Source organism: Balaenoptera acutorostrata, chromosome 1 (genome assembly GCF_949987535.1).
Source record: "Balaenoptera acutorostrata chromosome 1, mBalAcu1.1, whole genome shotgun sequence".
Taxonomy (NCBI): Eukaryota; Metazoa; Chordata; class Mammalia; order Artiodactyla; family Balaenopteridae; genus Balaenoptera; species Balaenoptera acutorostrata.
Window position 1 is genome coordinate 88,116,768 of NC_080064.1, and position 5,942 is coordinate 88,122,709.

At 38.0% G+C, this 5,942-nt stretch overlaps 1 non-coding gene across 1 annotated transcript; it reads left to right on the forward strand.

Moving 5' to 3' along the window:
• The first annotated feature begins 1,131 nt into the window (after positions 1 to 1,131).
• On the forward strand, positions 1,132 to 1,204 carry TRNAR-UCU (transfer RNA arginine (anticodon UCU)). The gene has a single exon. It is a non-coding gene; the product is annotated as a tRNA-Arg (tRNA).
• Positions 1,205 to 5,942: the final 4,738 nt, after the last annotated feature.

The following is a 5,942-nucleotide window of genomic DNA, read 5'->3' on the forward strand; positions in this document are numbered from 1 at the left end:
GCTCTGTCTTCAAAACTTAACCCCTTCCAAATGCTGTTCAGGCAAAACCCACACAGCTGTTTATTTTTTTACTGGACATCCCTTGATAGCCAACCTAATGGAGAAAGGATACATTAATATTTATCAAGTACCTACCAATGTCCGGCATCATGCTAAGTAATTTTCACATGCTCTCCTAAATCTTCACGAAGTTTCCCTTTTCAGAGATGACAAAATAGTGACTGAGAATGGTTAAGGTTAAGATTTCCTCACTCCCTTAGAATGTAGAAAATCACAAGAGATTATTGCTCCCAGTGGACCAACTAAAAAGATGGATAGACTGCAAAAATTAGAGTTTATAATACCCCACAGAGAGGTGAGGTACATAAAAAGTTAATGGAATTAAATTTCAGAGCTTTACAATGTCCTCCTATGTTGCCTGCCGGCTGTGTTCACCTTTGGAAACATGGTGGGAGACAATGCATGCCCAACATAAATGGTGAGGTTGCAAAGTAAGGAGAAACCAGGTGAACGTTTAAAGGTCTCACAGAGGTTGATAAGGCAGATTAGAATCTTGAGGACCTCCAGATGTAGAACAAGCCTGCACCCATCTGCCAATTCTTTTATGGGATCTTCACCAGTACACAGGGCAAAGGCTGGGAGAATAGCAGGAGAGCTGAAAGAAATCCCACAAAGTTCATGGAGGCTGTAGTGTGTGCACGACAGAGCTCACTAAGGGCTAAGAGCAGAGAAAGAGGACAGATAGAGATCGCTGAAATTATGAAAGCTGGGAGTAGGGCTGGAGTGCAGTGAAAGCTTTCTGATGACCTAAAAAGCAGGACTGTAAAGCAGTGAGACATCTCAAGATTTTTATTGGTGCTTAAATCCCAAGTCCTGCTTAAAGGAGAGTCCTAACTGGACTCTCAAATTATTTGGAACCAGTGGTGTTCTGAAATTAAACCAAACTTCAACCCCTTCTAGAATCAGTTCAACTATAAATTATAGGAAAGATCATGACCTTTAGTGGGAATAAATATCATTTACTTCAATATCCATTATTCTTTTGTACCAATATCCAGAATACAAATTACGAGACAGGCAAAGAAGCACAAAAACATGACCCATCCTCAAAAGAAAGGCTGGTCAGGGACTTCCCTGGTGGTCCAGTGGTTAAGACTCTGCACTTCTACTGCAGGGGGTGTGGGTTCGATCCCTGGCTGGGGAATTAAGATCACGCATGCTGCCATGGCATGATCAAAAATATTTTTTAAAAAAAAATTTTAAAAAAGAAAAGATGGTCAATAAAAAAAGACCCAAAAGTATTCCAGAGATTAGAATTAACAGACAAGAATTTTAAAATAACTGTTATAAACATGTTAACATGTTTAGCAGAAAAGGTAGATAATGAGCATGAACAGCTAGGAAATTTTATTTATTTATTTTTTTTTTTGAGGCAAGGAATATGACTTTATTCGGAAAGCCAACAGACCGAGAAGATGGCGGACTAAAGTCTCAAAATAGCCATCTTATCGGGGTTTGGATGCCAGTTTCTTTTATAGCACAGAGAGAGGGAGCAGATGAGGAAGTAAAGTAAAAGGGCCATAAGTTTTGCGAATATCCCCTGGAATGGCCAGCCCTCAGGGAGGGGATGTGTTAATTTCTTCTTAATTGCAGCCATCCACAGGTGGACAGATTTCCCTGAACAAAGGCACTTTGGTTTAACATTCAGGCAGAGGAACAGGGTTCCCCGAGGCAGGCCATTATGTACAGACAGTATCCTTTTAGTGAACAAAAGCAGCGGAAGGCAAAGGTGAAAGTAAAAGAAACAGATCCAACGTGTAGTCAGATTTGGCTCCTTCCTGTTGCAATTCCCTACTGTCAATGTCCATTCCACAGTCTTGTGGAAAAAGGGGTGACGGCCCTTCTAATTGCTTTGTCAGATGGATCTTTCGGGAGTGTCCATCATCGGTGCCAGTATTCCAAACGTTGTTTTTTTCTTTGTTCCTCTCTGGAAAGTGTCTCCTTTACACCTGTAGCCTTAAAAAAATATTCTCAGCCTAAAAGTTGGGAGTTATGATCTATTTGATGGGAATTTTGAGGGCTTCAAGCCTGGGAGGCCGCATCTCAAGTTAAGGAATTTAGCACTTTTCTATGTATGGGAAGATGCAAGAGTCTGGGCTCACTGAAATCATTCATTTGATATGTACCTCAGCTATCCAGGGCCTGTATCCTATATTCTCATATCCTGAGTTTCGTCAGGGCTCACCGGCTCACGTTGGAGGGCTGCAATCGCTAATGACTGATGTGTCAGGAAATATTCCATTTCTCGGATCCTCTCCTCTTGGTCAGGATTTTGACCAATATTTGGGAGACATTTCAGGATCAAATTTTGTCCCACGGCGCTGGGAGGCTCATCTCAGGTCAGGGGAGAATTCTTGATATGCCACTCCAGGTGCTAGTTTTTGGACTAGGCCCTATTGATAATTAAAGATTCTCTGGATCCTCTATCTAATTATGACCCAGGAGACATTTTCCCTTGTTGCTTCCTCCCATACCTAGAATCACACTATTACAATTATTTTATGTTATAGATGTGATCTGTTTCCTCAAGATGTTTAGCCATAGAAGTATTGTTGGAGGCCAGGTTACATACTGGGTACTGTAAGAGACACCAATCTTATAAAATAGACAGGATATAAGTAATGCAGCTAGTAACGTTAACAAAGACACAGTGCAGCAGGGAGACACAAAGAGCAGACAATCTGGAAACAAAGAACAATGATCAGTATAACTACTTGTGATCCAATTGCAATAGCGAGCGACCAGAGGTACCATAACTGATTTAGTGAGCCATCCGCTGTTTCAGTGTACCAGCAGTGCGTACTTAGACATGCATGGCTTAATCTTTGAGACAAGCATACGCTACTGGCAGGATCAACCAGGTAGAGAGAAAAAGATAAATGTTTCAATTCTGCTTACAAGGGTATAATTTAACAAATTACTGTAAGTCATAATTAGTTTAAGGGGAGGGTTTTGCTTACACCTGGAAAACACAGATTTAAAACAGTCATTTTTCAGATAGAAACCATAAAAATTATAACCATAGTCACCAGTTTACCCAGTCATGTGCAACTAATCGTTTTTATTAACAGCTTTATGAAGCCATCAGGTTTCCCATTAGAATTCTTCAAGTTCTTACCCAGTTCACCCTTATGGTTTGAAAACCAGAAACTTGTATTTACCCAAAGGTCCCTTCTATAAATCTTCTTGAAGAGGAAGCATTTTTGCAAAGGCATCAGAGTGAAACCATAACTGTGTACAATGACGAAAGACTTAAGAAGGCACGTTTAAATCTGATTACGATGCAATTGACAAAGTAACGTGGTTACTGCGGTGACATGCAACACTTTCAGATAATAAAGAGAATTCTGACTGGCAACATTTTACCAGGACATACCAAATTTTAGGAACTCCATATAATCTGTAGAATACCTGTATCATTTGGCATACAATATAACCTAAGAAGATTTATTGCTTATTTGACAACACTTCCCGTGTAATTCAACATACCAAGTCAACCTAATTAGTTAATATCTCTCTTTGGGGTGTTTCAGGGGCCCTTTGAAGCACCCCTAAGTTAGCTAGAGGTCAAAGGAACTTCATTATAATTTGATTTGGGAAGTTTTGTCCGAAAAATAAGAAAAGGGTTTAAAACAGTCAGATAGAATCACATGTCACTGTGAAACAATAGTTATTCACTTAGCCAAAGTAACAATAAAAGATTTCAAAGGCAAGTACAGAACAGATCTCTTAAAAGGTAGAAAAACTTAAAATCTGGTATCAAAGGCAGTCCAAAATCTTAAGAAACCTTGTCTTCTTAACAGAGAGAAAAGCGAAATTCAAGTTTTGCACCAGCTTACTTTTAAAATTTATTTACTCAATTAAACTTATTTTAAACTTAGTCAATCCTGACCACGTACAGAACTCTTTTTTCCAGGGTCCACTTTTCATAAACCTTCTGTCACTTATTTTAGCACAATTCTGACTTTCAAGTGGTCAAATATCTGGAGAGACTAATTTTAGATAGACCTTCCTGAAAGATAAGTATTTTAAAAAGTTCACCTAAAGCTCTTATTTGCATTTTCTTTTTTTTAAAAACATATTTATTGAAGTATAATTGCTTTACAATGGTGTGTTAGTTTCTGCTTTATAACAAAGTGAATCAGTTATACATATACATATGTTCCCATATCTCTTCCCTCTTGCATCTCCCTCCCTCCCACCCTCCCTATCCCACCCCTCTAGGTGGTCACAAAGCACCGAGCTGATCTCCCTGTGCTATGCGGCTGCTTCCGACTAGCTATCTATTTTACATTTGGTAGTGTATATATGTCCATGCCACTCTCTCACCCTGTCACATTTTACCCTAGATAGGAAATTTTAGCAGAAAATTAACAGTGCAAAAAAACAAATGACAATTCTAGAACTGAAAAATACAATATTAAAAATGAAAGTCATTTCATGTTCCTAAAAGCTGAAAGGACAATTCAAAAGAAAAGACCTGTGAACTGTAGAAATATCATGGTTTTTATACCCATCAGAAAGTTAAGGTACAAAAAAGTTAAATGAACTAATTTCAGAGCTCCAAAATCTCTTCCTAGAAAGGGAGGAATGCACTGCCACTCTCATCCTAGATAGGCCAAAAGTAAAACAGAATGGTTAAGGTGTTTTCCAGAGGTGAGAGTTATTAAATAGAAACTCTGAGATTTTTATTCAGATCATTCTGACACCAAAGCCTGGGCTCTTTCCATTATAAATCTCTGTATCTCAAATTATACTCACATTTCTTATTAGAGTGCTTTTATTCAGTTACTTCCTACCAGATGTCTCCTAATCTAGATAATAAAATGCCTGTGGGCAAGATCTGTGTCCTCTAAATCAGTTCCATCTTCTGTAATCCCAAATTGAAGTATCTGCATATAAACATTGCTACATACCTGATGTCAAAGCTAAATGAGGTCTGCACTAAAATCCAATTCAGATGGAGAGGTTGATAGAAAGATGCCGACATAGACACAGATGTTATTTAGAGCCTTAGAGGTACACTTTAGCTGGATCTTCAACTAGTCTTATTGATCTTAGGCTCTTTCATTTTTGCCTCCAGACTCCAGTATTTACTATTCTATTCTATGTCTTTGATGTGATTAAACAAGAATCTCAAAATCGAATGTCTTCTGAGAGATCAACTAACTGCACCAAGCGGGGTATTCAGGCAATAGAGAGTAATGAGAAATGCAGAAATGCAAAGAGCTGTAAACTGATGCCATGCCAAAATATATTCAAATTCAAATGTATTTGTAATAGTCTCCTGACCAAGATTTTAGCCAGATCTGTTCCTTATACTGCCAGTTTGCTGTACAGAATAGAGCAGAGTGGTTAAAATCCACTGCACAGACAAAACTGTGGATTTGTGACTGGATTTCAAGTCCCAGCTCTGTCACTGCTGACTTTGGTAACATAGGCCTTGTCATTGACCACTGTTAGCCTTAGATCCCTTTTTAATCAAATGGTAATAATAACAGTACCTACTTCATAGGTCATTATAAAGATCAAATAATGAGGTGATATGTATAGATTGCTTTGAACAGTACCTGATGCATAGTGAATTCTCAATAAATATTAGCTATTATTAGAGCTAATAATCTTAACCAAGTTTTCCAAAGAGGGTGTACAACTAAGCTTTAAAATTTATTCGCAATGGAATCTATAAAGGTTTATTTTAAATTAAATGTTTACTGCGAGGTTTCTATTAAGATCTATGCTTGCAGTTATTCACACAAGCATAATGTATATGATCATATATTAAGTAGAATACATAATATATTAACAACAGCGACTTACTAATGACTCATGGTGAGTCCATTATTAAGTAATGGCATCTTTATCTTTTCTGTCATGTTCAT